The sequence below is a fragment of the Felis catus genome, chromosome B2 (genome assembly GCF_018350175.1).
Source record: "Felis catus isolate Fca126 chromosome B2, F.catus_Fca126_mat1.0, whole genome shotgun sequence".
NCBI classification, from domain to species: Eukaryota; Metazoa; Chordata; class Mammalia; order Carnivora; family Felidae; genus Felis; species Felis catus.
This window is the reverse complement of record NC_058372.1, coordinates 9759418-9783861: the sequence shown is the minus strand read 5'-3', so window position 1 is coordinate 9783861 and position 24444 is coordinate 9759418. Positions and strand designations below refer to the sequence as shown.

At 44.3% G+C, this 24444-nt stretch overlaps 1 long non-coding RNA gene across 2 annotated transcripts in view; it reads right to left on the bottom strand.

Annotated features, from left to right (window-relative positions):
* Nucleotides 1-23520, bottom strand: part of LOC111560414 — a 31209-nt gene extending 7689 nt beyond the window's left edge. The window contains exon 1 of one of the 2 annotated variants that reach the window (XR_006597513.1): nt 23126-23520. This is a non-coding gene — a long non-coding RNA (uncharacterized LOC111560414). Of the gene's footprint in view, nt 1-7371; nt 9814-23125 lie in introns of those variants that run through there. The other variant, XR_006597512.1, reaches the window with a different exon arrangement.
* Nucleotides 23521-24444: the final 924 nt, after the last annotated feature.

The following is a 24444-nucleotide window of genomic DNA, read 5'->3' as shown; positions in this document are numbered from 1 at the left end:
AACAATTTCCTGTGGCACAAACTATCAAGGCTATATATGTCCCTGGGACAGTCTCTCTTGGATCAGTCATAGGAGGGGCTCTCAGAGTGAGTTCTTTTTCAACTCTCAAACATTCAAGAGGAAATGCTTCATGTCCCAAGACAAAAGTGACCAGCCTCCAGAAAGCTCTTGCAGCACGCACACCGTTGCTCTTCCCACCAGCTCTCTCCCCTACCCACCTTTGTTTCTTCCCAGTTACAGAAACACACTGTGTTTATATGTTTACACCATGTGCTTCCAAGGAGGCCAGGCTCCTACCTCGTCCCAGAGGGTAAATGTGCGTTGGCCTTAGCCAACCATCCTTATTCCAGTCCCTCTGCCAGCACCCGATTTAGGAATGGGCAACACGCTGCAGTTCTAGACAATCAGATATGAGACGTGTAACACGAGGAGAAATCTATTGAGTGGCTTCTGGCAAATGTTTCCCTGCTGTCTAAAAGGCGTATAGGAGGGGGAAGCTTCCTTTCCCTACCCCCTCCCTCCGCTGTGCTGGGAGGTAAAGCCTGCAGCTTCTACAGCCATCTTGTGACCACAGAAAGATAAATCTGAGTGGAAAAGGAAGCACACACAGCACAGCAGAGCAGAAAAATGGAAAACACCCAGGTCCTCCTTGACATCGTTGACTTGCTGAGTTAAGGACCCCCGCGCTGCTGACCCCTAGCCGGCTTGCTATCTGATATGCATTTAAAAAAAAAAAAAAAAAAGGTCCTTGTTTAATGCTGTGCCTCCCAAACTACAATGTGTGCAGACAAGTAACCCATGTCTCTTGTCAAAATGCAGATTCGGATCCAGAAGGGGTGGGCTGGAGCTGAGGATCCCACAAGTCCGAGCTCCCGGGTGGGGGTGATGTTGCTAGTTCTAAGCCCAAACTTTGAGCAGAAGGGCTTGTGTCATCTCAGAGAGATTCCTCTGCTATTTGTAGCTGAAATCATCCCAGATGATACAATCCTCAGTCTAGCATCCTTGCTCATCACCTCTTCCCTGTGTTCACGAAACCCAATTGAGGTCTGGAAAATTTTAACAGTAATTCCAGTCGACGTGAACCTGCAATTCTGGTTCCACACATTTCAATACCCCGCCATCACCAGCACCCTCTCACTCTTTTCTGCCTTTAAGTAAGGCACTCACGGCCCGGGCACCCAGGGTGTGACAGAGGCGCCTGTGAATGCCGGCTGCACGAGCCCCGCACCACCTCGGAGCGCGTGCCAGTGCACCTGGCCCAAAGGTGAGGCAGCTGCACGCACGTCGGTTCCTTCCTTGCCATCTCCGGCTCTAAGGAGAAATGCTTGAGCGCTTTTGCAAATCAAAACCTTTTCATCCTGAATTTGGTGATTCACCCTGAATGGCGTCTTCTTGGAAAGTCTGTAATGCGCTATTGTGTAAGATGGGTAAAATTGGCCTGTCTCTTTGACAACGCTCCTCTTCTCATGGCTCAGGGCTGGGCTGGGGGAGGTGAAAGAGTCACAATAAAAGGCGTCCTTTACACACAGCCGCCCTCCCCGGCTGGAGCGGTGTACCTGCGTGGGCCGGGCTGTCTGCACCCCGTGCGGTCGGTATTACTAGCCCCCTTTGTTCATCGCATAGCCTCTGGACGAGAACTAGGTTTCAGCAGGTACGAAGATGGGGCTTGTTTTTAACAAGGCAAATTTACAAAGCTTCCACACTAGAGAAAAAAAAAAAGTGTGGGGGAGTCAGACATTCAAAGGCCATGCCAAATTTGCTTTTCCCCAAAGCAGGGAGAGACAAAGGAAATCTCAAGCATACCTCCCAGACACAAAGGACATGTGTTTACCCTCCAAATTCAAGCTGAGTGAACTCACCTCATTATCCCAGGAGCTGGTCACTAATTCTACCCAGTTAAAAAAAAAAAAACACCCAAAACAAAACAAAAACACCCAAAACAAAAACCTACAGTCTCAGTCAAACAGTGTCGTATTATCTTTGCATCTGGGTCCGCTAACAATTCTTTCAGTGTCACACAACTCTACACTACAGACTTTCATGTATATTCTCTTCCTTAATCCTTGCAACAACTCTGTCAAGTAGATACTTGGATTAGTGAGAGAAAGGTCCAGAATCTGAAATGTCCAGAATCTGAATCCAGAACCTAAGAGATTTTTACAAGAGGAACAGGTAAAATTGCTTTGGGAAACTATGTCAAATGGTGCTAGAACAGTTTTAGAACATTCATACTTTTTTTCCCCCCCACACAGCTGAAGCAGACCTCTCCTTGGCTCCTGCCTCAGTAGTACAGTCGTGGTCTTTGGGGACAGGACAGATGACCACAAATTTCCAGATACCTTGAAGCCCTGGATTTAGAGCCCACAACTACGTGGCTGGGGCAAGACCATCTGGGTCAGGGCTTGTAAGTAGCCACAGGGAAGCGGAGTCTAGTGTGGCTCCCTTAACCATTGTTCATTTGGACTAATGCTTGCTATTTTTAAATGTAGAAATTTCATGTAAAAAGATGTTTTTGTTTTGTTTTGTTTTGTTTTAATTCTCCGAAGAAGTCAGAAGATCTGTCTACACTGGGTCATGGGACAATAAGTTGACTGCTAAAGAGTGAGAGCCCTTTTATTCAAGGAAGGTGCTCTCCAGTCAGCACACTGAAGCTCTCCCTGCTCTATCTTCAATACGGGGTCCAATGTCACTACCAAATACATGTCTCTCTAAGCCAAGCTTTCTCAACCTCGGAACTCTTGGCATTTGGGTTCAGATAATTCTTGGTGAGGTGGGGGGATGCTGTCCTACACATTGTAAGCTGTTTAACAGCATCCCTGGCCTCTACTCACTAGATGCCAGTAGTAAGTACCCTCCACAGCAGTTAGCACAACCAAAAATGTCTCCAGATACAGCTGAAGGTCCCCGGGGGGCGGGGGGGATGGCCTCTGAGGGAGAACCACCTAAACTTCTTCATCCACTTAAGATCCTAGCCAAGCCCCCACCCACACGAGAGTCTGGATCTCTTGCTGCCTACAAATAGTCCCCCGTACGACCAACGATGGAAGGTCTACAAATCACGCTGATTTCCTTCAACTTCAGGTTTTGTGTTCCCTCTAAAACGAGTGTCCGTCTGGATGAGGCAGTATCATTGGATGATGGATGGATCATCAAGCATCCATCATTTGTATCTCGGACTTTCCAGATCCTTTCTTAAGGGCGGCTTTTCAAAGGAAAAGGGGTAAGAGGAACATGAGACCACTGCGTTCAGAAGGCAAAGTGATTTTAAGAAGGGAGGGAACAGAGCAAGGACCCAATGGGCGACATCATCGCCTTGAGCGCCAGCCCTGCAGGCACCCACCTGAAACAGAGCTTTACGAGGATCGCCTGTGCTCACGCTGAACCCTGCCGCTTTGGATGAGGAGAAGAGATGTTCACGAGTCCACCGCCTCCCACCTTGCTTAATGATGCACCTCATCACATTCTGATGAAATCCGGACGCAATCAACATTCTTGTTTTAACTAGTTGTTCTGGCAAGGGGTCTTTCTCCAAGCTCAATTTCTCACGTTGGCAACACGGCGAAGAAAAACATACCCATTTGCCAGCTCCCCTCACCGTCCACCCTAATTAGCGCCAATGTTGCTGCTCCCTTCAAAATGGCTGTGGAGGGCAAAGGGTCGCTGTAAGGAGGGTGGCCCTCTGCAGGGGTGAGTGCTCCCAGCGTCCTCTTGGCAGGGACGTCAGGATCTGAGGAGAGTCACTGCGAGAACTTTGGGGTGGGACAAAGCCAACTTTACAAGTTGTTTATAACTGAGCAACCACGAGAACCTCATACACCAAAACCTTTGGAGTTGGGGCACCTGGGTGGCTCAGTCGGTTAAGTGTTCGACTTCGGCTCAGGTCGTGATCTCACGGTTCGTGGGTTCGAGCCCCACGTCGGGCTCTTGCTGACAGCTCGGAGCCTGGAGCCTGCTTCGGATTCTGTGTCTCCCTCTGTCTCTGGCCCTCCCCCCACTCATGTTCTGTCTCTCTCTCTCTCCCTCTCTCTCTATCAAAAAATAAATAAACATTAAAAAAACAATCTTTGGAATGTGGCTAAAGCAGTGCCCAGAGGAAACGTATAGAATTAAAGAATATACTAGAGATCAAGAAGGCTGAAAATAAACTCAGAAAGCTATAAGCGACACAAAAATCATTTTTTAAAGTAGAAGGAGTTGGTACAATAAAAGAAGATATTAATAATAAAATATTATTAAATAATAAAATTATTAAAATAATAAAAATGAAATAAAATTTATTTTATTAAAAATAAAAATAAGAATTGGGGTGCCTGGGTGGCTCAGTCAGTTAAGCCACCAACTCTTGATTTCAGGTCAGGTCATGATCTCACAGTTCAAGCCCTGCATCAGGCTCTGCACTGACTTGCATAGCCTGCTTAGGACTGTCTCTCTTCCTCTCTCTCTGCCCCTCCCCTGCTCATGTTCTCTCTCTCTCAAATAAACATTAAAAAAATTTAAATAAAAATAATAATAATAAAATAAACAATTTTTGACAAGTATGACAAAGAAACAGAGATCAAAGTCATACATAAATGGCATTAGGTATGAAAAGGGGCACATAAGTATAGTTGCAGATGAGAGATTTTAAATGCTAAGACACAAGAGACCCTCTCTGCTCTGTATCAAACCCTGCCCGACACATCTTGCTTATTTCTGCACAAAACAGACAAACGCTTCTTCCGTAAGACTCTATGCATATCCCTAGTATAGCACCTATTCTGGCACAGATTTTGCATTTGTCTCACGACTAGCCTCAGCCCTCCTTTACGGAAGGGAATAGATCCTTTTTGATTCAGAACCCTAGCTTTGGGCACGCCTGGCAGACAGTTAGTACACAATAAATGTCTGACGAATGAATTCTGGGAAAAGAAACAGGCGGAGGAAGTGGCTGATATGAAGAGGAAGGTTTGAAGGAAACAGGGGTATCCGATCCTCAAAAGAGACAATTACAGAACATACCACAGCTGCCTTCAACAGTGTCACTGGTCATGGGAAGGAAGGATTGAGTTTTTTCTGCAGAGGAGACCCAGGGAATAGAACTTACATCAGTGGACACGACAGAGACCAAAAAGACCCGAAATGGCAGAAGAGCCAATTGGATTATTTGACTTTATTAAGAGGCCTTTCTTTCCCAGAAAGCTTCTATTTAAATTATTTAAAAGTAAGAGATATGTCTTACTTCTTTCAAATTAATCATAAACCTGGGGCACCTGGGTGGCTCAGTCAGTTGAGCGTCCGACTTCGGCTCGGGTCATGATCTCATAGTTCATGGGTTCGAGCCCCGTGTCGGGCTCTGGGCTGACAGCTCTGAGCCTGGAGCCTGCTTCGTATTCTGTGTCTCCCTCTCTCTCTGCCCCTCCCCCACTCATGCTCTGTCTCTCTCTGTCTCAAAAATAAATAAACGTTAAAAAAAACAAAAAAAATCAATCATAAACCTCTCTGCCTTTCTTCCCCCATATCACCCCCACCACACCCCCAAATCACCTGCACACAGCACTCTTTCGGGCCAGCTTAGGGTTATTGCCCTCATATCTCCGTCATATCTCCATCAGATTTCCAGTTTCCGAAATAAACCTCGTCTGGTTGGTATGAAGCCCGATCTAGCAAGGCTAAATATTCCACCGAGCTGCCTGCCAGACGCTGATAGTATCAACATTCTGTCTTCGTTCCGAGTTGCAGTTTAAAACCAATCGGGCTTTTTCCCGAATCTCAGGCCACCTGTTTAAGTCCTCCTTTCCTCCATGCCCAGCGTGAACATATTTCTCCAAAAATTAGAATTAATGAGTTTTCTTCATCAACCTCGTTAAACGTAGAGATTAGACTGACTTTTCAACCTGATCGCAGCTCACCAGCTATCTGCGAGGGCTTTGTTCTTCAGGCAAACAAACTCTTGATATGCTCCCCTCAAGTTATATTTTCTATGAATACCACTTTCAGACAAGACATGCAATTACTAAACTTGCATCTGATATTTGTAATTACTTGGGTCTATACCTGCGGCGAATTGGTTTCACACTAGAGGAAACGCAAATTGCTTTACATCCAGGTGGAGGAGTATTCTACAGCACAATAAACCTCGCAGCTTAGAGAATTAGCCAAAGGTAGGGAGCCGAAATGTCTTACTTGCTCAAATTAAAGATATTGCTGTGTGTGCGTGTGCCTTTATACATTTATAATGTAAATATATATGAGGACGTAGCACACGCTCATTATCTAGAACAATCAGAGCTACCCCCCTGCAGCATGGCCCTCAGACTGTTTGCCTGGAATACCGATTTTGCTGGCATATCCGTCTCCTCCCCCCCCCCCCGCCCCGTCACCCCTCACAGCACCAAACCTTTGGGGAGTACCTGAAATATGCAACAAATGTGTCTGTCAACCTCTTGGTTTCCTATAGACAGCTTCAGATCACTAGGATCATAGTTAATAGGAACCTATTCTCATAGGCCAACTGAACAAATGGCATACCCAACTCCCGGGTGTGTATGGGCTGAAGAAATGATGGGCTTTCTGGTGCTGCCTTCACCATCGGTCTGTTCCTTGATGCAGAGCCCTCTTCCCCACCCCAGGGGCTCGTGGTGAACATCACGCACAGTCCTTACAGAAATGACAGGCAAGTCCACGGTCTGTCCCAAACTTTGCGCTTGGCTCCTGGAGAATTATTTGAAAAGGCACTGCTAACTCCTCAGTTTTAATGAAGGAGAAGGTAAGATAGGAATTTTTTTTTCTAATTTTTGGGGATGCTCTATTTTTTTCTGTAGGTAGAGTGGTCGTCTTTATCTCATTCCTATTTTAAGTTTTTGATTTGTAGAGTCCCCTGGTTTCCCTTGGAATGTGTGTTTCTTTTTAAAATTTTTTTAACGTTTATTTATTTATTTATTGAGAGAGAGAGAAAGAGAACCAAGGAGGGGCAGAGAGAAAGGGAGAGAGAGAGAATCCATCAAGACGTGGGGCTTGATCTCACAAACTGTGAGATCATGACCTGAGCTGAAATCGAGAGTCAGCTGCTTAATTGACTGAGCCACCCTGGCGCATCCTTCTGCTGTTCACACACACACACACACACACACACACACACACACACTTTTCCAGAGTATCTGCTGTGTTATACCATTGTCTTACTAATGACAACACTTGGGCATAGTGTAAGGTAGGTAGATTTACTAATAGGAAAACGATAAATTGATAAAAAGAAGAGAAAGATGATAGATAGATAGATAGATAGATAGATAATAGATAGATACTATGAATCCTCCCCTAGAGTTAAGCCCTCAAAAGCTTATGATTCCCTAAAAATCTGCCTGACAGAGGGAAGAAGACAAAAATGCTTACAGTGGTCTGTACTTTCATCAGAAAGTGACCATAATATGCCTCTGATATTCTTCCGTTCAGCGGCCCAACATCCGAATCTCCTTCCCGGAAATTAGACACCTTCTGCCATACGAACCTTTCCCGGAAGCAGAGTTCATCCCCTCTACAGAAAGGCCTCTTGTCTGCTACCCCCACCAAACTGGCTGCCGTTCGTGGACTCGTGACCTCGTCAGCCAATCAGACCCCACCACCCAAGACACGGGACCCGGGGGCCACCACAAAAGGACGCAGGGAGGGCGGAGAGCACGTGCTCCCCGGTAGGTCCCCGGACGCCACTGCGGGGAAGGCGGTGCCGGCCGGGGCCCGCGCTGCCCGGCAGAGGTAGCCGCCGCGTCCTCCCCACGACGCTTCTCTGGTCCCTGCCCCGCTCCCAACCATACCTCTCTCCAGCCTCCCTGGAAACTCTGGAAGGCGACCGACATCCTTTTCTTTTCATTTTATGGGATTTCTTTTCCTTTACCGCGAAGATCCGTCCATGCAATGCAGGTGCAGAGTTTAAAAATTAAAGGGAAGTAAAGGATGTTTGAAGAAAAACCACCAGCCCCGCTTACTCTCTCAGCCTCTCGCTGCTCGGCCGTGCTCCCGGGAGGCATCGCTTCCAACCTCCTTGCCTGTTTCCTCTGGAGGGTATCCCCATAATCCTCGGTAATTACCCTGACTTCTGCTGCTGCTAGATGAGCAGTGGCTTCCTGCACTCTTTTCTACTTGTCCTCACTAGACCCTCCAAGTAAAGTCATAGAAGAATTTTATTTAACCCACCGCAGAGTGGTCACATTATAAGAGAAAGGCCATGTATGTAGTGCTTTCTGATGTCCTTCTTTCTCTCGTGCCATCAATTTTTGTCACACTTTTTGAGACTTCATGGTTTTCTATATATCAGTCATCGATACCGTTTCAAATGCTTGATTTACAGGAATCTCAGGAGTTTTTTTTGTTTTTTTTTCCCCCAATGCATTATCATATCAGATAGTCTCCTCATGCCCTCTTCCCCCACCACCCCGCCCGGGGGGGATCTGATGTTTATCTGGCTGCTCTTTGGCCAGTTGGAAGCTTTCCTCTGATATTTGCAGGTCTTTGGCTGTCTGTTCATAGAGCAAAGCCCTAAAACAGATGGGAAATCCAGTATGCATGGGAGGGCCCGGGCCCTTGTAGGTGTTTCTCTAGTGTGAGTGGGGCAGGCGGTGGGGGGGAAGTCCAGTGATTATTGGTGAACTCCTAAGTTAATGGAAGTTGGGTTTTTTGTTTTTGTTTTCGTTTGTTTTCGTTTTTGTTTTTCTGCAGCTGTTCAGTGTCTCCAGAGTAGAACCCCACCCATCTCCCTCACTGGGGCATAAACCCAGCTGCTGGCCTTCAGGAAAAGAAGCGAGGCACCCTACCATGGCCAGCTTCATGAATTGTGGGGCCCAGTGCAAGATGAAAATGTGAGCCCCCTTGTTCCAAAAGCAGGAAAAATGCCATTAAAGTTCCTAAAATATAAAGCTTCCTTCTGCAATCTCTCAATTTGTCATGGCAGTTTTCGGTTGCTATTTAAAGTTGCTCCAAATTTTAAAAAAATTAAAATTTTAAATTATTAGTATTTTTACTGCTCATCTTTATATCATGCAATGCCAGTTTTAAATGCAAATATAAGTGCGTTTAGCTCTGAAGCAGAATCACTGAAATTACACAATTTTTGTTTCCTAGGCTTGTATTTGCATCTGTGTATATGTAGATTTCATTCTCAACCAAAACAATGGAAATGCTTCACAAAAAAGTAAAAATAAAAATAAAAATTGTTTTCATTTCGCTTGTTGATATGCTCATATTCTACCAAATTCTCCACCCTGAGGATGACTAAGTTAGGACAGAAAAGACATGCACTCTGGGTCGTCTTATCTGTCTCTTTGCTTCAATGATCTGTTTTCATTGTAGGTGGTTTGACAAATAAAAGGACATGGTAAGGTTCCTTGGTAGTCATGTTTCTTACAGTGCAACTGCCCTTTGTCTGCATTGAAAGTTCTGATTTGAGCAGAAAGCACGGTCCCTTGGGGCCAGCAGTGCTCACCCTGTGCTCACTCTCAGTCTTGCTAAGCTTCCACGTGTCTGGGTCCACTGAACCTCTGTGCCCATGGACATCACAAACACTGTGCTCAAATGGGACTGCAGGAGACAATGGACGTGCACCTTATGTACATCTCCTCTGCTCACATTCATGCTTCCTCATCCCATCGGGCCTTACTTGCAAAACACAGGCTCGAAGATAAAATGATGAAGACTTCCAGAATGGAAGCACTGTCAAGCCAAGCACAGGACCCTTCTGAGCACTGGGCCCTGTGATACCAGCCCCGTGCCCCATGCCTCATCATTCAGACTCTGACTCAAAACCGTTTTTTCCCAACTCCTGGCCTCCCCCTTGCCTATGATGGTGCCTGGTGTCTCTGAGCCTACAACCTCTCCTGTTCAGTTTGCTCAGAGAACAAAGCTCTTCTGTGGTCAAGAACTATACCTGGGACATCAAACGGATCCGCGAGGCATGTGGGAAGCCGGTCCCCGTTGACGAAGGTCTCAGTGCCACAAACACCAATAGAAAGTTGGGCAGGTTCCTGTAGCCTGAGTAGGGCAAAGTGGGGTAGGTAGGAAACTGGGCAGAAGGGGATATGAAATACCAGACCAGTTAACGTCCATCTGGGGTTGGAAAAGTAACTGTAAATGACACATCAGTTTATTTAACTGAAGGTTATTGCTTCCCATAAATGACATTTTGCACTTTAAAAATGTCTTTGTTAAGTCTGGCGCTGTGAACATTTGTGATTTTCCCAAAGTGTTTTTGTTTGGAAAATAACGCATTCTGGAGTTTACAGACCTGGCATTGTATCCTGGTCCTGGCACTCCCCAAATGTAGCTATAGATATATTACTTAACCTCTCAGAGCTTTGCTTTTCTCTTCTGTAAATAATGGAGGTAACAATATCTAGTCTCAGATCACAGATGCAAAGATAAAATAAAGGTTGAAATTATAACACAGCGCCTCACATATTCTTGATGCACAATGAATATTAGTTTTCTGCCTCACTTTTGATAGTATATACAAATCTCTTTCGAAGATATGTCAGTGAACCAAATATTAACTTGGGAATGATAGAGGACCAAGACAGATTTCTTATCCCCCGTGGACAACAAATAATGGTTGATATATAAATACAGTTTTCCTTATCAGACTAATGACTTTGGATTTATGTGTGGGCTTAAATGATAATGGATAACTGGCTTTCATTTGAACATCGTACACATGTAAATTTGATCAGATTTGAGCAAGTAGAAGAGATTTATTTTTGGAGTTTTTTTATGAGCTTGTTTTTGTAAATGCTTATTTATTTTTGAGAGAGACAGAGACAGAATGCGAGTGGGTTAGGGGCAGAGAGAGAGGGACACACAGAATCCCAAGCAGGCTCCAGGCTCTGAGCTGTCAGCACAGAGCCCGACGCAGGGCTCGAACTTGCGAGCTGTGAGATCATGACTTGAGCCAAAGTTGGACGCTCAACCGACTGACCCACCCAGGCACCCCTATGAGCTTATTTTTAAAGATATTGCTTCTGTTTCTAATTGGGTGTTTCTAATTGTTTTTTTTTTCCCTAGCAACCAATAGTTACATATTTTCATACCGTAAGGTGTGCTTCAGGTGGCTTTGATGCTGCTGTTCACAGTTATCCCATTACATCACCAAACAACGGCCATCCCATTACATCACCAAACAACGGGTTATGTTGTGGTCCATTCACGACCCATGTCCACATCGGTAACTGCAAGCATGTCTTCTGTGCTGGCGTCCTGGGTGCATCACAGATCCCCCCTTCAGCAGTTGTGTTTTTTGCTTTTTTCACATTAATGATTGCCAGGATGTTAAAGTAACTACTCGAGAACCCATGCGTGTCTTTGTGTCCAGCCCAAGATTTAGAATTAAGTAGGGTTCTGAAGCCCCATACTTGTCATACTTCCCGTTTGATCAGAAGAATAAAGCCCTATAGGGATGTCATGAAGGTATAACACATACTGAACACAATGTAAAGTGTTAAGGACGGTAACAACGCAAACTTAAGCCAGTACACGATTAAATGCCAGCTATTTGATGGAGTAACTGATGTGAGAATGATCACTCTGGGTGGTAGCGTTCGGAGGGGAAGGCTGGGATTCGGCCAGGTAAAGAAGAAGCCATTGCCTAGTCAAGAGACAATTATCTCACAGGAAAAGTCTTAATGATTCACAAAGTTGAAAGTAATCCCGTAATATATATATTCTTTATGACAATGAATTTTGGTTCTATGCTTTGCTTTCGATATTACAACAGTTTCTTAGAGATGATGGCTTCAAGTGCAAAGAGGAAGTCGGATGAAAACACTTGACTCTCGGTGGAAAACATGAGAAAGTTCACTCCGCTCTTGTCTTCCTCCATCTGCTCTGCAGGAAAATAAATGCCCTTGGAACTGCTACGAAGCTTCTTCAAAAGAATTTGGGAAAGGGAGAGGAAAACTTTCCAGAGGCCCCCAGAGCCTCAGAAGGCAGTAAGGAAATGTATATCATGCCTTGCCTGGGAAACAGGATGTAAGAAAATCTAAAAGATCTCCAGGAAAGAGTCCAACCAGAAAGACCCAGAAAACCATGATGCAAATTAGAATCTCTATGTTTCACTTTTGACGACAAGGACATTTTAGAGTTTGCCCACGATCGCCTGTAAAACATGACCATCTTTCCAGAGATCCTGGCCTTAAAGATAGATGAAGTGACCAGCTATGAGTCTGAGAGTACTGGAAACGCCTCCCGTACCACCTGCACCTGTAGTTCTATCATTAGAAACTCCGACCTTTGGAGTTAGATTTGTTTTAATCTGTAAGAGCCCACAATAAAACTTGAATGCTCTTTAGAGGGCCATCTAATGTTGGTGTCAGCTAACATTCAAAGAGCTTGCACTCCACTCGTTCTTCAAATGAGAGCATAAATTAAAACGAGTCTCAAAGTTGACTGAGAACCAGATGAACAAAAGGCCCCAAAGGAAACAAGGGAGAACGATCAAGATAACCATGCATTTCCTTCTTGGCTATGTTCCCTAGAGATGGCTGTCCATGGACCGCCTCTTAAAAAAACAAATGAAGGAACAAACAAACACAAAAACAGACTTGCTTCACTTCTAGCAGACAGACTTACCTGCCAGTCTTTCCTGAAGACATCTTGTTCAACAATGACTCCGTTTGGGTAACAAACTGCACAAATCCTGTTGTTACCACTCTCTCCACAGCAGGAAAAAACTGGCCACGGAGAAACACCTGCCCAAAAGTGTGGAGATCCTCAGATCCCAGAACAGCCGCACAATTCCAACCCGATGAGCCAGCACATCCCCAGAGTATGGGAAGGGGGACGGGATACGGGATAACTTTCCAGCTCTGTTACTAGCCTTCTTGGCACACTGGTTTTACAGAGAAACATGGCTCTCGTCGTGTGTAAAGAAAAGTACAGGAAGTAGTCTTTTTATTTTTTTCTTCGTGGTAAACAAAAACAGTCATGCCTACATCAACGCAAAGCAACTGCACACATTTTTTCCAGTCTGTGGATTTGTGCTTAGAAACCGTCATCTACCAATGGCAGTTGGGTGATTTTTTTTTTTTTAATGGACTGGCACAGATGACCTTGTATTTGACTCGCTGGAACTGACAGTATTTTCCTTGGTTGGGGACCAAATGGAGACCTATGCTTGCTCTCTGAGACACAGGAGCTCTGTTCTGAGAAGGAACCAGACACCTATGGGCATGACAGTGTTCTCGGGCAAACCTCAGTCAGATAAGCCCTTTCTTAAATCCTCAATTTTAGCCCAAAATAAAGTTTTTAAGTCAGCATGACATGTGTGAGGTACCTCTTCCTTTCAGCATCCCTGTACTTGATGGAGCAAAAGAAAGAAGACTAAGTGTGTAGCCGCCTCGCAGAGGGTATTCCTGAAAATCAGGAGAAGAACGGAAGATGGACGCAGGACGAAGGTTGAGGGAACTGGGATTCTTACATCAGAAAAAGGCAGCCAATGGGGTGAATCAACGTTTGAGTATGTCGGGGATAAATGCCTGCAAGAGGCCATCCGATTTCCTCTGATAAGCAATGAGGACCAGAGCAAATGAGGACCTCTGAATTGCTGTCCCTGTAACAAATTTTGCGGTGAGCAAAGTGGAGCCAGAAGTTGAGTCTCTGTCAACCGATGCGCTAATATATTAGGTACCAGATACCCTAAAGAAGATGAAACAGATCCCCACACGCAGACTTCATAAAAGAAATTTCTTTTTTTTAAGTTTTTAAATGTTTATTTATCTTAGAAGGAGAGACAGAGCGTGAGTGGGGGAGGGAGACACAGAATCGGAAGCAGCTCCAGGCTCTGAGCTGTCAGCACAGAGCCCAACATGGGGCTAGAACCCACGAACTGCAAGATCGTGACCTGAGCCAAAGTCAGACGCTTAACCGACTGAGTCACCCAGGGGCCCCTAACAAAAGAAATTTCTGAGAAGTGGTCCTGTAACTCCCGAACCTTCTCGCTTACCTTGAAAATATAAAATGATGGACACAGGAGAGAGAAACAGATTGTGTGGAGAACAGTAATAATTGTGCTTTGAGTCTGAGCACCCGGAAAGGAGTGGAAGGGAAGAGGGAGCTTCCTCTGTCATCTCAGTGCCCTTCTTTGGGACCATCTGAAGAGCTGGAAAAGAATTTTCCCCTGTCGGGAGATACGGAGGATTTGCTTCTGCCTCATCCGCGAGAAAGCAGAAACATTCCAAGGAGAATGGATGGAGGGGATGTTGGGACTGGTCTTCATTCTCTAGTAAGGGGTATGCAAATTATCCCTGTGGACCTCATGTAAGCTCAAGGGGTTTGCAGACAGGGTCCAAGGAGCAAGATGCCAGAAACGTAACCCATCGGAACCACACCCTGACTTCTATTTTGTTACAAAGATTAGAAAAAGAAGGCCTCCTGGCTCTAAAAATGAAAACAAAATCGAAAGATCTAAGTAAAACCAAAAAAAAGAAGGAAATAACTTGATTGTTCTTATATTTGTTCAGAGCAAGTCAAGAGAGAAAAAAATCAGGTATAAACTTAATGCAAGGTGCCATACTACTGATAGAGAAATTAAGAGTTTTGATGCAACCCCAGCTGTCAGACGGGTAGAAGATATGATCTAGCTCTTGAGAAAAGAGAATGCTCCTGGAACAGATGGGCGCGCCTCTGAGCTTTATAAAGCATTAACTAGCTGTTTAAATAAGTCCTTAGCAGATGTTTTCAATGGAGTTTTGGAGGTGAAATGGGAAAAAAAACAAAGTCCGAGGAACAAGGGGAATTGATATCACAAATAAGAGACATTCTTGAATTCAGAGAACAATTTATGGTCAAAAGTTTTTTCTTTTTTCTTTTCTTTGTTTTTTTTAAGACTAGCCACAGTATTTGTAAAATGGGAGCACATTACCCAAATCCGCCATTAAATTAATGCATATCGCAGTATTAGCCTTTCAAGGAAGAGACGTATTGAAAGCCAAGGGCGGTTTACTGTGGAAGCTTCGTGATACGGATAGCTACTCATCTGAGACCAAGAAGGCGAGCAGACGTGTGTATCTGCATGGTGATAAGTAAGAGGTCTGTTCTTGTAATGGTACCCCGTATATAATGAATACATTTATTAGCGATGAGATAAATCGCAGAGGGAGAGAGGAAAAGATGCTCCTAGGTCTGTGTTGAAGGTACTGTGTGAACGTGTCCAAAACATATAAAAAAGAAGAGTATGTTGCACAGCAAATAAAAGGAACGGTGAGTTTTCTTCCTCCCGAATGGCTCCCACACGTCCATACTTCGGTAGATCAGCAAACAATTCTCAGGTGCCTCTCGGTGCCAGCCAGTGGATGAGGTGATGCACAGGGAGATAAAGAACACCCCGTCCCTACCCCACCCATCCAGTGGCTGATCTTCCTTGAAGGCTGCAAGGACGCTGTTCTCACTAGCAGTACCTGCTGTGTTAATAGTACCTTCACCTCCAAGTGCTACTCCTCCCAGAGCTTTACCTACCAACTTGTAGGGATGGGGGAGGGGAGATTAAAGGGAGAGAGCCAGGGAGACTCAAGCCCCCACAAGAGAGAGGCTGGAGTGGAAAACACGGCGTGGAGACCTATGGATCTAACTGCTCAGCGCCTTCACCCCAACAAACGACTGCGTATCATCGTTTAGGGGGGACGGAGAGGATGAATGGAAAGGGAGGAGGAAGACAGCACCCACGTCTGTCAAATCCAGGCATGTGTATTGAGAAACGACGTGAAACAATCCACAGATGAAAAGACACGGAAATGTAAGGCGGAAAGAAAGGACTGACCCATTTTAATAGTCGTTTTTGACCGAATTCACATCATTCAAGGCGCCGTGAAATCCAGCACGGTGGTTTAGGCAGGTTTTTGCCCCTGACTCACGCAGGATGAAAGCCGAGGCTTTGCCAGTCACGAGACTGTAACTTCTTAGGTTTGGTTTCCTCGTTTGCAAAGTGGGAATAAACACAGCACCCACGAAGGGTTGCTGTAAGAATTCAGATAATGCACACAAAACACGTTTATGTTGGTGCATGAGACGTACGAGACCTCAACACATGGTTTCTATCATTACCAAGTCCATCACGGAGCCTGCTTACAACTTTGTCACTTCATCTCGTAGCTCCGTCTGCCCCTCTGACCTCTCAGGATATCTTGTTGGCAAGGCCCGGCACCGTTTATCACGGGCGCATCCAACAAGTCCTTACGGAGCATCCAGTCTCTGGCAGACACTGTGCCGGGGGACGAGCAGGGGAGTCAGACAGGTCTGCTTCCTGTCCTCACAGAGTTGGGGAGAAGAATTACCCTAGAAATGTGATGTCATTGGCAACATTCTTGGCATCTGAAAATCGCAGAAGAATCCTTCCGAGACTCACGGAGGGCCCTGTAACTCTTACAAAATGGAAAAGAAAACCTCCCCTCCAGGAAAGCTAGAAGGGGAGAAATGAGCCCGGGGATGGTGAGCCTGAGACAGGATGGGCCGCTGACCGTGCACGGGGTCTTCTGGATTAAGATGATTCTAGGACCAGACACCTTGCCGTTTCACCCTCGGTGTCTCTGGCGGCTCCACTCTTCTTCACCTTCAAAGCTCACTGCTGCTGTGCGAGCTCCTGCCTCGTCGTCGGCGTCGGTGAGCTCCCGACGTCTGCACTCGGCTCCTACACTCCTTCCTCCAACCACCCCTGACAGCCTTGCAAGGCTTTTCCGCTCATCGCTTCCCCTGTTGCAAACTCACCAGCGCTTTCCCGTTGCCCACAGGGTAAGAGCCAATGGCTTTCCGTGGCAAACAAAACTGTTTATGAACCAGACATACATCAGGCCTTGCCATTTTCTCTGCCAAAATGTTTACCCCGTTTTAATTACTTAAAGGTTTCAGTGACATTATCATCTCTCCCCTCTGTTTTTCCACACGCGGGCCCCTCCGCCCAGAGTGCCCTGTCCTCCTCGGTTGGGCTCCCTAGTATTATCATGGCTCCTCAGACCTTGGTTTTAGGGATCTTAATGGTTCGTCACAGTTTCTGTTTCCTGTGTCTGTCTCTCCACTGGCTGGCAAGTTTAATGTCTTGTATTTTGGTGTCCCCACTTCTGTAACTTGGCATAACTCAAGATAGGTGCTCAGTGGAAAAGTATCTCTTTTTTTCGTGCATTTTATCTTATTTGATATTCACAGAAACTGCCTTTTGGAAACTACATGAGACTGGTGGAGCCAGTTCGGGATTTTTAGCTTTGCTGTCAAATGACAAAACCGGTATTAAAAAATATTCAGAAGCGGTGGTCCAGGTAAGTAGAAATAACACAAGCTGTTTCTTAAATTCTTGCATTGCCTTCGCATTCTCTCTTCCACCTGACCTCTGAGTATAGGGATGTGAAGCAACAGAAATGGATTGGATGATAAAAATAAATAATACGGCGTGAAAGCCAAAGATCTGCGGATCACCCTGTATTTGTTAGTCACCTTTCAAAGAGTCTGCTCCTGAAGGATTTTCTACATGGTTTTCCAGTCTCGACCCAACCAACCAAACAAACAAAAGTCTTTCACGCTTTTGTTCTTTTGCTGTTCGTAATCCTCGATGTTAAGTTTCCAAAACGGCATCTAGCATTCAATTTAGTCCCATCACAGACCTTCAACCCGGGTACAATGTTGCCTTCAGGACCGACGCCTGGTGATACCTGGAGGACCCAAACAGGGAAACGATATTGCTTTAAGCCACCTCTGCTCTCGAGACGGTGTCACTGGTCACGGGGAGAGAGGCAAATTCACAAGGAGCCTTGTGGGAGTTAATGAACGGCTGGCCACATGGTCCCTGTCGGAAGGTGTTGACTCTTCAGACAACTGGGACTGTTTCCTGGGAGTAAATGAGAAGGGCCTGCATCTCAATCACACGGAAGCATTCAGACCCACGGCTGATGAAAATAGCCACAGAGCCAGGCGTATTTTTCCTTTTTTGATGGTGTTTGTAGACACGGAGGAGTATCTAACTGAATATACGGTTTTCACGTTAAGCTACGCTAGGGAGAAAATATGAAAAGCTATATAGAAATGGCATATTCTTAATAAGGAAATATCAAAACACGACAAGGGAAAATTCTGAAACACAGGTAAACCAGCCTGGAATGAATGCGGGCGTCCCAACGACTGCATCATTAACGGCTCGGAAAGAAATGAAGTTGAGATACAAAGATCCGCAGATATCACTTGAAGATGGTCACACTGATAGAACCCACTAAGGGCGTGTTGACATCACACATCTCTGACATTAACCGCTTTTCCTAACTTGACCATTTTCATTTTTTAAAAATTGTTTTACATGTTTATTTATTTTTGAGAGAGAGAGAGAGAGAGAGACACACACACACACACACAGAGTGCGAGCGGGGGAGGGGGAGAAAGAGGGAGACACAGAATCCAAAACAGGCTCCAGGCTCTGAGCTGTCAGCACAGAGCCCAACGCGGGGCTCGACCTCACAAACTGCAAGATCATGACCTGAGCCAAACCTAGACGCTTAACCTACTGAGCCACCCAGGAGATGCTTAATCATTTTCATTTGTTGCTTTACTCAACTGGTGACATTTTCTCATTACATGCTCACTGACATCTTTGACAGGTAAACCCTGTCACTGAATGCTAACCTTTTAGCAGATATAAGCAGCAGAAAACTTCATTGCCTTTTTGTTGCCATCAGATAAAATTACCTGAACGTATAGATCTGCCTGTTGTGTTACAGGCAGATGTTAGGTATTGCATAAAATCAGGTAAATAAATGCTGTCAACAACCTCTGGGAGGCAGTTTGATCCAAGTGAAGAAGTCAGACGACTGGAGGATTCGCTTCTTGGCAGTTACATGACCTTGGGCAATTGTTTAACCCCTCCTTGCTTCAGTTTCCTGTTGTAGTGCGGATTATATGACATGATTGTAAGGAACCTGGCATGAAGTTAACTCTTGTATTGATTTCTCCTTCCTTGACTACAAAGAGCACTCAGTTGAGTTTATTCATTCATCTCATTTTTATTTTTCCATTCTCCTTATTGCAAACCCTGGGTTTGCCTTTGACCTTGCATACATCCTCAACAGCCCTCAAGAACTTCATAGATATATCCAGAAATTTGTCTTGCCTGTTACCCAATAGGAAGCAAGGATATGAGTACAAGGTGGGTAGATATTAAACATCTTACTATCGTTTTTTTTGTTTTATTTTTGTTGTTGTTTTGGGGGTTTTTTGCTTTTTTTTTTGTTTTTTTGTTTTTTTGTTTTTTGCTACTAGAGCCAAACCCCCCTTGGCAGGGGTCAGTGTAATGGGTTTTTCCATTACAATTTCCTCCATGTTGGGGACCGAGAATTTCCTGGGGGCAGACATCTCCTGCAGAGAGTTTAAACAATGCAGTTAGGAGTAATAGTTGATGTCCCAGATTCCAAGTGTAACCAAAATGTGGGTCATTTCTTCCTCTTTCAAACATGATTTTTTTTTATTTGTTGGTTGCGAGACATGCATCAGATTGCATGCATATACGCATTTCTCATTACGTGGGGTTAGGCTTTCATTCAGCCTCCACTTCTTCCTGCACGAGAGATGGAAGTAACTATCAAGATGTGGAACAAGGAATTTTTGTTTCTTTTTTTGGTCAGGATAACAATGGCATGTTTTTATCTCCAATAGACTCAACAATGAAATATAATAAATAACAGAGTGAGGAAAATTTTGACAATTTATACATGTGTATTCTAAAATGAAAAGGAAGCAGAGAGAATACTGCACTCAGGAGAGAACATTAAAAATGTCCAGCCTGTCATGGCAGAACGTGATCAGCATGGCTCAGAATACAGAGGTGATGTTGACATTGTTCACAAGATTGAGTTCAGCCAACCTGGAATGTGATGTGCGCTGACCGCCATTTAACCAGAGATTTTTAAAAATCTATCTCAGCAGCATCTCCAGCTTTTAAAACTTACCTAAATTTTAACCCCAGGCATTCAGTCATGGGGCAAATATCTCGAATGTTAATTCTGAGAGACTAGAATTCTAAACTGTTATTGAGTTGAGTCACATACGTGCTTTGTGAACAGCACGATCAATGCTAAAAAGCAGTAACATTTCTACATATGTGTTTCTTGTCATTCCTCTCTCAATCCTCTTCATCTGTCTCGTGGTAGCATCAGAGTTGCAAACAGCATTCAGACTCACGTATGCTCAGCACTCCTATTTTCACACTGAGAGTGATGCATGCATACCTGCAGGTCGGTGCCCTCTTGGCTCTAACCCATTCGATTTGTCACATGTCCCTGAGGACCATTTACAGAACTAGACGTGTTTCACTCACAAACACTTGCAGACCATCTCCGTCTAGTCACTTAGGAATGCTTACTTGCACGTTGCTTGCGAGATGACCATCACAAACATACGTGCTTTTCCCACGTTACACCGTCACATATACACATGTGAAGGAGAAGTTGAATTTTAACACGACCTCCCTCCCTAAGGATCCATGATTTTCGCATTTCAAGTTCAGAGTTAGGATTAGCTCCTTCTCGAATCCCAGTTGCTCATTAGGGAGACAACTTTTCTCCACTGGGCTAAGTAAGACTGGGGACTGATACAACACTGGATCATTTGAGCCAAACACACTTTAGCTTCAAAGATTTGTGCCCCATAGCATTTCTGCCTCTCAGTTCTCTTTTGCTTTGCATTTACTGACCCACGTGAAGAATTGAACACTGACAGATAATGATGACAGCCAGGGTATTATTGGGCCAGGCTTATCAAAGTCAGAGAAATCCATTCATCATGGATCATCAAATGAGGCTGAGCAATTTAAAAACCGGAATTTCTGGGCTCCCGTCCCGCTATGGCAGAGCCACTTATAATTAGGTAAAGTAAATGTTTAACTTCTGAGTCGAGTGACCTAAGAGTAAATGTCCCTGCCACCCAGCTGGTCCTCATCCTCCCAAAAATATCTTCCCAAATTGCTTAAGAATTTTTAAAATTCCTTTCACATGGAGGAACATTATATGACAGTAGGAGAAGCCGTACGTTTACTTAGTATTGCATGAAAGTGTGGATAGCCTTACAGGGGGCACGTGTCCTTTAGTAAAATTCAGACCATTAAAATTTAGCACTAGAAGGATGATCTCCTAGGAGGAAGGTTGGCTGCTTGAGTATTGATTCTCCCTCACTCCCCCCATCACCAGAGCTTCACCTCTTGGGGTTCTTGCTTGGTTCTGGTTACCACAGCCACCCCCAGGGATGGCATGCTCTGGGTCATGCGTTGACTAACGCCTCTCGGCATCTCTTAGCAAAGCAGATACCGGCTGGAATACTCAAATACAATGGTGGCAGAAAGAGGAAATGGAGAGGACGAGGGAGGGAAGGAAGACAGCGAACTAGCACTATGTGACTCCAGTCTGGAAGCTTTCCATGCGTAGGAGCTATTTAACCCTCACGTCAGTCATCCAAGGAAGATTTCACTATTCACACGTCGTAAGGGGTACAAGACCCAGAGAGATTTAGTAACTTGCCCAATGTCACCCATTGGTAGACGACAGAGCTGGAATACTAACCCCAATGTGCATGACCTTCCGGAGTCCACCTGGCTCCCATCCAGGGAGGGCCTGCTCCTTTAGAGTACCAAAGGATCCCCACAACTTTTCTGTTAAGTCTCTGGACTTCCTAACTCCTCATACCAAGTCCATCTCTATAGGGACAGTGCCAGAACCTTCCAAAGGACACCACATCTCCAATAGACAATCGACTTCATGGGTAAGTCCAAGAGAAACATCCAGCAGCACCTGGATTTGACTCTTTGGTGTCTGGCTATCTAGCCTGAGACACCCCTTTCCAGGTGACTGGTTCTCCCTCAAATCCAGTAGGTCTCTGGGCCCACAAAACCATAGAACCTCATAACCATATAATCTCGCATGTATCTTCCACACAAGAGTTACACACAAATACAGTAATGGAGAGTATTTCTTCTATAGACGTTAGTACGACATTCTTTTCTGAGGAAGGCACTAAGTGCAGAAAGGAGGAGGAATAAGGATTTCTATTAAGACCCTGCTCATTTCTGAAGGCTCACCACAGATACTCACTCCTGGGGATTTTTCTGAGGTCTCCATGTAGTCCAAATTTACCCATTTTCTAATCTCATAACGTTTTGTTTCTACCTCTATTATTACCCTGAGATTATGCTGTCTTGTGGCATAATTAGTCGATGACAGCCCTCCGCCCCAAGAAAAGTGAAAGTGCCTTATTTCATGCAGTTATTGAGAACAGTTATTAGAACTGGTAACAGTAGTAATCGTATTAATAGCAACAACCAGTATTCCTTTGAGCACTTATCTTTGAGTCTCCCATCCACACAACCCTGGAGGTAAAGAATATTAGTCTTTTTTTTTTTTTTGGTAGATGTAGGAACCAATGTTTTAAACAGTTAAACAACTTCCCCAAAGTCTCACACCAATATATGGCTTCAATCCCACAAATGACTAATTCCCAGAGGATACATTTTTTTTTCCCAGTGACCACTAAATAAGTATTTACTTAAAGAATGAGGATAGTAAAACGTCACCTGTTTCTTAATTTTGGTCTATAAATGACCCAAAATAAATCAAACAGGCACACAGTTTTATAATAACAAAGTTATTAAGACCCCCTTGTTTTTAAGACCCCATAAGACCCTGCCTAAGTAAGCCCAATTTCAGACTTTTATTTCCAAGAGGCATCAGTAGTTCATAAAAATGTATGCGTGTTAAGAATACAAAAACAGAGATAAGAAGATAAGACCCGGTAGGTGTGGTCACAAGGTATAAACTCCTAGTTCTAGAAATAAGTCCTGGGGATGTAACGCACAGCATCGTGACCATAGTTAACAATACTGTCTTGTGTATTTGAGAGTTTCTGGGAGAACAGATCTTAAAAGTTCTCATCACAACACACAAAAATTGTAGCTATGTGTGGTGATGCATGTTAACTAAACATATCGTGGTGATCATTTCACCATATATACCTATGTCAAAACATGTTATAAAAATGAGTACAGTGTTATGTGTCAGTTACATCTCAGTAAAAAAGACCATGTATCTGAAGATAGGACTTTCTATTTTTATCTCTGCCATGGTCTAGGTGGTCCTTCTACCAAGGATACTCCTACCTCTCGGCAAGCCAGCTGATTCACTACTACTCCAAGATGATCAACCTCTCTGTCAACTTCTATAGATATTCCGTGGATCCTCAAATCCTTTGAGAAGGGATAAAACAAAACAAAGATCTGCATTAGTATGTATTAAGCAATGCGAATTCAGTATTATCATTTTTTAATAGAATTAAAAGTCTGCAAGAGACTGAGTAGTCTTCAGGTTATTTTCTGTGGGGAAGAAATAACTCTTCATTCCTCGATGAATCATATTTCATGGTATTGTGCACAAAATCTGCTTGCCAGAGGTCAGTGCTGTGAATAGCAAATGATTTCTGTGCTCGAATATTTAGATTTATCCCAGCTTTTGGATACAAAGACGGCCCCTGGTCCACTGAGTCAGAGACAAGTCATGGCAATAATGTTAATCAGACATGAACAGATGAACAATGAGGGATATGAAATTTCCATTATTGATGGTGATGAAATTAGAAAGAAAGAAAGAAAGAAAGAAAGAAAGAAAGAAAGAAAGAAAGAAAGAAAAAGAAAGACAAGAAAGTCACATAAACATACGGGCACACACTTAGGAGAGAACAGGAAAAGAAAGGAAAACAGATGTTCTGTTCCCTAGATCGCACGGGGAAGTTGGTGACAATGGCCACCAAAATGATGGGCCAACAGCAGTATCAGTCTCAATAGATGTTATAAGACTAATTTTTTTTTTTTTGCTGGTTTGATTAATCAACTAATCAAACTAGTTTGTTCTAATGATCGTAGATTATTAATTATTACCAGTGTTAGGCTCTTGTGGAGGGAAACCAGGAAATACTAAAAGCTAGTTCTTTTCCTTCAGCTTCCTACAGTCTCCTTTACTGCACATTTGCTGAATGCCTACCATGTGCGAGCCATTGTTCCCATGTCTCTGTCCCACTAGACCAAGGAATCTTTGAGTGTAGGAACAGACGACCATGCAAGAAAACCAATATGATGCTGCATCATCAGCTTTACAAACCAGAAGGATGGCCTTTGGGAAGGCTTCCCAGACGGGATCTTGATTGAGAAGCTCTTCATTAATGAGTAAAAGCTACATATTTGAGGCAACCTGTGCATGAGACATTATCCCACTTCTAGCAAACAGTAAAAGAATCCACATGGTGGAATAGTGAAGTCTTTAAGGAAATGGAAGTTGAGGCCAGCTGGAAAGGAGGGTGAGGGTGGGCATAAAGGGTCCTGGATGCTGTGATCTGGAACTTGAACAAAATGCATGTGCAGAAAAATATAACCAAAAGCATAAAGGAGTAAATGAACATGAATAATGGTTAGAAGCTAAACCTTCG